The sequence below is a fragment of the Coloeus monedula genome (genome assembly GCF_965178545.1).
Source record: "Coloeus monedula genome assembly, chromosome: 2".
NCBI classification, from domain to species: Eukaryota; Metazoa; Chordata; class Aves; order Passeriformes; family Corvidae; genus Coloeus; species Coloeus monedula.
Genome location: NC_138782.1, coordinates 37,288,661 through 37,298,391, shown reverse-complemented (window position 1 = coordinate 37,298,391; position 9,731 = coordinate 37,288,661).

The following is a 9,731-nucleotide window of genomic DNA, read 5'->3' as shown; positions in this document are numbered from 1 at the left end:
CCCACCATACCGTCCCTCTACAGCCCACAGGAGAGCCAGACCTTTGCCAAGTGTAGGCAAAGGTGAGGGAGAGAGAAAATGAGATGCAAGTAGAATTGCTGCTGCATGGGATGAGAGTTTCTACATTAGCACCGCAAACTTGTTTTCCTTTGGTTACCTTATTTAAAGCAAGGCTGGAGGAAATGAGCATACCAGGTTGGAGGGTATGGCCTCTTCCCCAGGGAGTGGATGCTGACTGTGAGCAGCAGCCATGCTCCCCAGAGCTCCTTCCCTCAGCATATCCTCCTTGATGATTCCTCCTTGCAATTTTTCCCTCCAAAGCCTCACAAGTGATGAGAGAGCAAATGGTCCGTGAGTGCCACTGTTCCTAGCTGCTGTCTTCTCCATCTATTTCTGAGCTGGGGGAGAGCAGGGACCATGCTCTGCCTCACCCTTTTGACTAGAACAGGACTTGTGCAGACTTCTCTGTCCCCCTCATCTACCCCTCAAATCTGAACAGGACTGTTTCCTGCATTTATTTTGTCTTGCTTAATATGTGCACCTGATAGACTGTTACTGCCACTGTCAGTCCCAGATACCACTGCACAGAGCTGGGGGTCAGAGTGGGAGAACCGGTGCTGGTCCAAGGTAGGAGATACCTGCCTACAGGCTGGAGGCCCCCACAGCCTGGGACCTGTGCACTTGCTGAGCTCAGGGTGCCTCCAGGTGCTGGATGCCTTGCAGAAGTGACTCCATCCTCTCTGTCATGGGCCTTAGACATGTTGCATGGAAAAAGGTTGGTTGCAGGAAGGAAAGGAGCACAATTTCCTTCTGCCCAGTCCTGTGGCATTTTTGGACAGCAGGAGTGAGACACATGTGCTTTAAACTCCCTATAAGCAATGATTGCAGTTAATTGTCACGGAGAGGAGACACAGGGTGCCCCCATGTGGAGGTCCCCTGTGGAAGTGCACCAGGGCAGCACACCTCCTGAGAAATTTCTTTCATAATCCCTCACTTTTATAAGGAAAAATATATTCCCCTTGTCTGTGGGAGAAAATGCAGCAGACATTTTCATATCCTTCTGCTCAAGCCTCTGGAAGTTATGTACACATACTATTTCAGAGCTGACTGTAGAATATTTTGCAAAGCAGCACTTCTCTGACTTTCTTTGCAGTGCCCTTTTGTTCTGCCAAAACCCAACAGGTGTGTCCTCTGCTGGTAAGCATTTTAAATAATAGCTCATTTGTTCCCCCACCCCCCTTTTGCAATGCTGTTTTTCTGTTTGGTTTCCTTCCATCATTCACATCACAGTCTTCATTAATCTTTGAGGAACATTTATGTTTGGGTGCTGTTCGCCTGGAGAAAGCCTCCCTCAGAACAGCTCTTAATGCTGCTGCTCTGCCAGAAAGACCTTTCTTACAGAGGGCTGGTAGCCCAGCCTTCATCCCTGCTGGCAGTCTGCTGGGAAAATGAATCCTTTATCCCCAGGAGTCTTGTTAATTTAATTATTTTTGTACCGTTTGAGTGGTTTTTTCAAAAGCTGACTTCCTGCAAACATGAGCTATATTGCTGTGGTAACACACAAATGGTTTAATCATGCCACTGACAGTTCCTGCTGCAGAACATGTTTTCTGCACCTAAGAGATCAGACAAACCACCCATGGACTCCAGAATTTAGATATCTAATCTCTTCTGACAACCAAACCCAGAATTAAATGCTGTTCACTGGGAGGCAAAGTGGAGAACAATAGCACTTGCCAGCCCTCATTCCCATGTCAGTGTGCCACACACACTTCAGCCTTCTCCTGGCTTTAGTCCATGCTTCAGATGAGAGGTCACTCAAGACAATAGAAACTGGTTCCAGGCAATGCAGGGCATTGACAGTTGTTTCAAAGTATGTATTTTATGTAACATATTTACAGAAAAGGACACCCCCCCCACCCCCCCCCCCACCCCCAATTTTGGCCCTTGAGTGATGTCTTTAGGACAAGCACTCATCTGAGAGCTGCACTCCCGCTTCCATTGTTCTCCTGGAATAGACCATCTTATGCTTGGACAGAAGCTCTGAATAATTCTGCAGAAATATCAAAGCATGGTGTAACCTGAAACAACAACCACTGAGGAACTCTCCCTAGGTAGGCAGAGTGCTCTAATGGCTTAGGCTCAAGAATATGTTTTGTACTGTTGACTGTGTCACTGACTGACTGATGAACTCCACCCAGTTCCTCACCACTTTCGGGGTCTTTCCCTTCCCTTCCCTTCCCTTCCCTTCCCTTCCCTTCCCTTCCCTTCCCTTCCCTTCCCTTCCCTTCCCTTCCCTTCCCTTCCCTTCCCTTCCCTTCCCTTCCCTTCCCTTCCCTTCCCTTCCCTTCCCTTCCCTTCCCTTCCCTTCCCTTCCCTTCCCTTCCCTTCCCTTCCCTTCCCTTCCCTTCCCTTCCCTTCCCTTCCCTTCCCTTCCCTTCCCTTCCCTTCCCCTTTATGAACCCATTGGACCTTATGATCACCTGCTGACAGCAGAGGTTTTGTCTGCTTTTATTTGATTTGCTTGTCCAATTAACAAAATCCTTTTTAATGCAAATCATCACAGGGTCTCATTTAAATCCAAGCATAGTTCTGGAAGCCTCATATCCTCTCTTCTGCCACTTCTGGGTCCTCCTGAACTGGTTTAATTTCTCAGAGCAGGCATTACTAGAGACGGCTCCTGTCAGACTCAAACACTGCTGTCCCTGTGTGAGCAATGTGATCTAGGAAACCCAAACATCTGATACGGATTCAGAGCCTGGGTCTGCCAGCTCCTCACGAGTAGTAGCATGCTCTGTGAGTAAAGCCATTGACAGCCACTGAGCTGCTCGGGAACATGCCATTATTCACCTCAAAAAGAGTTAGCAAGTTTGATCTCTGCAGGAGCAGAGTTGGGAGGCAGACATCAAGAAGTGCCTAATAGCAACATCTGGAAATGTAAAGGAGGATACTTGGATCTAGTTCTGGTCTATGTTATCACAAGTTACAGCTGCCTTTCCAACAAACCTACCTTTAGTATGCTAAGTGTAAAAGGTAAAAGACAGTTTTCAGAAGTTCATTATCACAGAATCACAGAATAGTTTTGGTTGGAAGGGACCTTAAAGATCATACAGTTCCAGCCCCCTGGCTGTGGGCAGGGATACCCTCCAGTAGACCAGCATGCTCAAGTTAGTTCCTTTGCATATTAAGAGAGGAGACTGATCTTAACTGATTCAGTGTTTGGAATAATCCTGCCAGCATGCTTTTCAGGTAGGTGTCGAGGCCTCCCCCCTCCTGATATTAGCTCCTCCAGGCAGTCATTTACAACACCCAGGCTAGAAGGATAAAATCTCATAGAGGAGACAAGAATGCCAGAAGTACATCCCAGTAAGCCCACATCCATTCATTTAATGGCATATGCATTGCCTATGATCAGCTGGGAAAAAGCTATGTCTGGCTCCTCTGACCAGCAGTGTCACTCCCAGAACCTGAATTACCCTATTTGAACACTTCTCATACCAGCTCCAGCATCACAGGCACCTGACAGGTTGCTTTCCAGTTTACTTTTGCCAAGTTTGCCATGTAAGATTACACATAATATTGTCCCAGCAACACTTCCCTACTATACCAAATACACTATGTCTGTTCAGGCTGAATATCCCACTGCCTTGCAGTGTTGCTGCTGTAAGTGGATATGTCGCATTTTTATGCTACATGGTAAAAGAGGAGGCGGCTGCTGAGGGGTTCACTTCAGGGAGTTCACAGCAGTCTTGCCTGGGCCTGAACTGAAATCTGTGTGGGGTGAGTTTGTTCTGCCTGAATGGTGAGAGGGGAAACAGCTCCATGAGCCCCCTGTGCCCCTATTCTGTGCCCACCAGACCTTGGGAGCTGGCCACGGACTCCTTGTGCCCACAGGCCACTGGGTATCACACCTGTGAAGGGGAACTCAGCTTTCTGGCAACCTTGGGAGAGTCCTCCTCTGCATCCCCATCTTCAACTTTCTCATCCTCAATCCTGCCTAATAGGGGGCTGCCACACCTGGGGATGTTACACCACAGCAAAGCCCTCCTTGCCCAGCGCAGTCAGGTACATATGTGCAGACCTGAGTGAATCTGTTTTCTGTCATGGAAACTCTCAACTGACTCACATCTCCCCAGCAAGAGAGCAGCTCACAGATGATTTGGAAATCAGTCTCTGCCAAAATAGTATCTCTGCCATTTGACCAGAAAATCTGTGTTTCAGATCTCTGCAGGAAAAGAAACCCTGTCCTTTCACCAATTAGAAACTTGGAAGGCATTCAAGTAAAGGAAACCAAGAAAATTATGTTCACAGGGGATGTTCTGGAGATGGGGGAAGCTGGCTCTGGCAGGCCTACAGGCAATTTTAAAATACCAGCAAATATCACTCTTGGGATAAAAGGCTGGAATTAAAGTACATTTGCATCAATGTAGTCCCCTGATCTAAATCCTCTCTTCCCTCTGCTGGTAATTTATATCTGGTAGTAAATAGGAAAATGTGTACTTCAGCACCGAATGTATTAATCCTGCCTTCTGCACAGTGGGGTGAAACTTTACCCTTGCACGTCCTGGCAGGCTTGTACACTGAGAAATAATTCTGGGGATGGTAACTGAGCTATGCCAGGCAGTCCTCTTACATGTGATACAACTTTGGCTTCACAGCCAGCAAGCCAGAGCCTGATCCCAAAGGGCTAAAAGCGTATCTGCAGATAAAGTCATAAACAGAAAAATGGGGACTCACAAAACTGAGCTGGACACCGTAGAGTTGTGCTGATAACATTGGGCTGAACTCAGGCTTGGCAACTGGCACTTTGCAGCATGTCAAATGGTGAAAATCTCCCTGACTTCAGCAAGGATCTGGTTTCACATGTGTTTTCTCTGTTCAGATGTACTAATGGCCTGTAGCCAGTGATTTTCAGCTCTGTTTCTGCCCAGCATGTGTTAACCCTGGCAACCCAGGCAAGCTTTTTTTCATAATAACAATATTGCAGTTTTCCCTCATTGCTGCTGAGATGCTTTTTCATAGGCATTTCAGAATTTCTTCTCTCCCTAGGTCTTGGGCTCTTAAACATCATCTACAAGGAGGAGTAGGATAGACTGAGTTTGTATACGCCTTCCCCTTCTTTTCCAGTCTGGTTTAGCCACCAGCTCAAGCAGAGACTGCCATTCCTGCAGCCCAGCTGAGAGCATCTGTCCTTCTGGCAGGATAGAGGCCAGCCCAAACAGCTCTGCCTCAGCATCCCACAACAGCAAAACCTTGCACCATTTGATTAATGTATGGTTTGCTTTTTTGTTGTTGTTGTTTGGGGTTTTTTTGTTCGTTTGCCAAGAACATCTTTGAAGAGTTTCCTCTCCTTCAGTCCCCTCCAAGGTTTCTGAAGCCTTCTGAATTGTGTAGCATGCTCTTTGGGTCTGTGTCAGCAAGTTCAGTGTCGCCCTTCAGACTCCACTTGAACTGGCAGTACCTGAGCCATGTCTTGGCTCTGTGGGGTTGATGCCCTTCCATATCTTACTTTTCCTCTTGTCCATCTCCTAGGCTTTTCCTCTGCTCTTTTTAAACTGGATCTGAGCATTTGAGGCTCTGGGCTCTATGCGCTGCTGAACTTGGGATTTTGCCACCCTGGGAGATGCAAGCCTGTACCCTGCATACTTTCACTATGCACCTACCCAGCATGACGCCTAAACTCTCAGGTGGCAAAGAGAAGCCAGCAGAGGAAATAAAATGGAGTTTCCTGCCCTGAAAACAAATGGAGTTGGAATAGACCAGAAGGCTGCTGAATTTCCACTCTTCAGCAGGTCCTGGAGGAGGTGAATACAGAGGCCTTGTACTTCCTGCGAGGGACAGAAGGGTCAGTTCCTGGACTAGGGCAGGGAGTCCTTGGCAGAACTGGCTTGTTTGGGAGGTCAGCCCAGATCAGATGAGGAGCTCTACAGAAGGTTCAATGACAGTAAGAAATGGGAAAGCCGTTGGCTGGGAAGACCACTGGGAACTTTGTGGTGAAGTTCAGCATGGCATGAAGGCATCAGTGGGGCCAACGTTCTCTGCCCAGACAAGTCATTCCCAGTCTTAGCACTTCAGGCTAAGGATGAAGGAGCATCTCTAACATCAGCTCTGATGAGTGTCAGTGGACAGGCCTGCAGGTTCAGGGTGCCATCCTTGCTCTGAGCATGGTGTTATGTTCTCTGAAGCGGGGTCATGCTAGTGGTTGATGCTGGGCTGTGAGTCCCCTGGGACTCTCTGTTGACCAGGGCTCTGTTTAGAGCCAGTCGATCTCTGACTTATCCCAGACTAGGTGAATGGGTCATGGCTAGAAAGGCTACTAATAAGATTACTAATTGGGCTTCCTTTATTAGAAAGATGGATTCTAATGCTGCCTCAAATGTACCCATTTGTGCAATGTTGTCTGGATGATGTCTAGATATCCTTGTAATCCAGACATCACCTGGTTGTATCCAAGTAATTGTCACCACTAATTTGAAACCAATATACAGTGAAACTGACCCACAACTTCTGGTTGAGCCCTTGCTTTGCAGGGCAGATGGTGTCATAACACCGTCTCCTCAGTTTTTCTTGCTATGAGCACATCTCATTTGAGGTCTACTGATAGTGTTGCTTTTGCTTCTCAGAGGACATGATGAGCTCTTGCCAGCCTCAGCCATCCCTGCTCCCCTGGTTGAAGCAGTGACTGGGAACTGAGTGAACTGGAATTTGAGTAAATCAAAGGAATGGGCTTGATTATGCCAGATGTCCTGGGCAATAAGAGTGTTACAGAGAGGAAAATATCTTAACCACAGCAGTGGGTCTGCCTTGGCATCCCCAGGAGGTCAGGGAGTGCGTGACGGTTTCTGACAAGAACACCATGCTTCCTTCACCCAACACAATTTTGTTTGGGGTTTTCTATTGTGCTTTGACTGTGAGAGGAGGAACAGCCAAGGAGGAATGACTCACAGCCGTGCTGGAGGCATGGCAATGACTCAGAGGTAGACCTGGCCTGCAGTCCAGGGCTGGAGAGGCTCCCAGCATGCTGTCCTTACTAGAAACCCTGACAAAAGATGCAGTGACTTCTTCTTGGCATTTTTTAGACATTCTCTGCCAAAAATTGCCCCGTATGTTCACCTGCTTCCACCTGACTTAATCTTCTCTGAACACAAGTGACTAGGCTTAGTCTCGGGATTGCAGGCGAGGCCTCAACCTCTGCCTTAATGCAATAGCAATAAAGCCTACTGCAAATGCCTGGCCTGACACATCTGACAACTGTATTTACCTTGGTTTACATCGGCATCACACTGGGGACTCATCATCCTGGGGCTGATTAACCCAAAGTGCTCACCCATGACACCTCCTCAAGTGATGTCTGTGTAACTTGGAAGGTCTCCTATGGAGGCTTCATCCAGCCTGGAGAACTGCTCAGCTTTAGCAGGTGATCCTTGCAAGAAGCAGCTTGTTAGCACTGCCCAGCCAGATCTGTTGTGAGAGCAGGTGCATGCTCACTCTCGTCAGGTGGGTGCTATGCTCTCCCATCCTGCTGTCTGAGAAAGTCCTTCAGTATGACAACATATTGCCCAGCTGCTATCATGAAATATGGGAAATGGCAGAAAGGGCTAAGAAAGGTATGCAAAAGAGCTCAAGGAGCAAAGCAGACTCCTTCCCCAGAAAAAAACAAAGTATGCACCCAAGACGGGACATGGATTTATTCCCCCACTTCCTTGAGTTGACAAAGGTAACAGAAGCAATGATGCATTATCTTATGTGGAAGTGGTGAAAACATAGGTGTTCTGGGCCTGCTCATCTCTGAGGAGCAAGGAGTGAAGAAGGCAGGTGGCTGGAGGAGCAGCTCATCTGTAACACTGCCTGAGCTGGGCTGGGCACTGCACGTCACCTGCTCGTGGTGTCAGGCTCAAACCCTTTCGGTTTATTGTCTTTTATTTCTCTTCACTGGAAGGACTTCTCAATCACAGCAAAGTGTGTTGTGGTGATATTTTTGTCCCTTGGTCTGAGGACATGTTGACAGTCTCACTTCCTACCAACTGCAACACTGCAATTGCTTAATGCAGAGTGTTGTCACATTACTAGTTCCTCAGACAGAGCATTTCAAGTTTCTAACCTCTCATTCAAATGATTTGATGAAAATTTCATGATAATTTTATTGCTATAGCCATAAACATCAGATGCTGTGCAAGTTTCAGTCCAAACAGCCTAAAAACCCATTTATTTCAATAAAATTACTATTGGTAATTTGTATCTTTTCATTTAAGAATGTGTTCACACATGTAGGAAATTAACTATTTTCAGATAAAATTACTTACTGCCAGTAAATGACTACTATTTTGACTTGCACTAACAGTTGCTAATAATGCAAGATGGGGAGGGAGAAGAACATGTGTCTGTACCAGCTGTTGTCTCACTCTTACCAAAAGCATGAAGAAGTTGCTGGCAGTAATCACAAAAAGATTTTCTTTCTTTCTCCTCAAGCACAAGTATAACAGCTGTTGCCTCTAGCACGCATAATGTTTGCCCTATTGATGCTCATCCCATGCAGAGTTTTGTAACAGACCAAAGAAAAATAACTCCCAAAAATGGTAACAGTTGTGCAAAGAATTGAACTTGTTTCCTATGGTTGGCACTCAAACAAGAAAAAAAAAAAAATCTGGCCACATGAAGATGTAGTGACCATAAGCCCAGACCTGTCGAGAAGAAGGGCAGTAGCAGCAGAAATTATCACCCTGGTCTCCTGCTGGGGCACTGCCTCAGATTTCCCACAGGTCCTTTTCTGTAGCTATATCAACAACTGCACTCCTTCTCCCTCTGGGCAGCAAGTCTCTTTCTTGATAGAAACTTTATTTTCTTGTTCCACATTGGGCCAGGAGAAAGTGCTGGCCTTGTGACAATGAAGCGGCACTGCCGGGCTCCCCGGGTGAGGCTGCTCCCTGCTCCGCTCTCTGCTGCCAGCGGACACTTGCAAGCTGTGGCTGCTCCAGTAGCACAACGACCCCTTACCTGAGCTGATGAAGTAGATGGAAACACATCATTTTGGTGGTGTACACTGCTTTTTCTTATAATTGTGCAGTGTCATGGCCACCAGAAGAGTTTTCCCAGGGGAATCTCTGTAAAGGCAGCCTGGGACTACAACAACCAGCAACCCACATAGTGCTAGCTCTGCAGGGCAGCTAAACCTTTGCTGGGCAAACCCAATCCCTACTAATATGCATCACAGAAAGAAAAAAATCACCTTCTCAGTACAGGCAACTCCTGGGTTCTGAGGGTTCTGAATTTTTTTTTTTTTTTTTTTTTTTTTTTTTTGGCAGCCAAGCTGCTTACTTACTGTCGTCAGCATCACCCCTGCTTTCCCTCCTCTGGCTGTGGGGTTTTAACACTGTACATAGCCTGCACAGTTGCTTGTTTGTCTCCCTTTCATTCTGAGGACCTCACCTTTGCCCTTCTGTCTGTCTCACCAGTACATTGCACTGTCTTCTGGTACTGTCCAAAAAAGTTTCAGGCTGAGGTGAAATAACTTGGGTCAACTCACCGCAAAATATTCTTAAAAGAGATGGACTAGTATTGAGAACTTGTAATCCCCTCTTTAAAATCCAGCAGGCTAACCACAGGAGATCTTACGTAACTCTAAGTGCATGCTCAGGGATCCAGTGTCAATCTCCAGGGTAATGTTTCTTCAGTTACAGCACTACTTTTTTTTCTGGCAGACCTCATGGGCAACATGGTCAAAAGCAAATTCT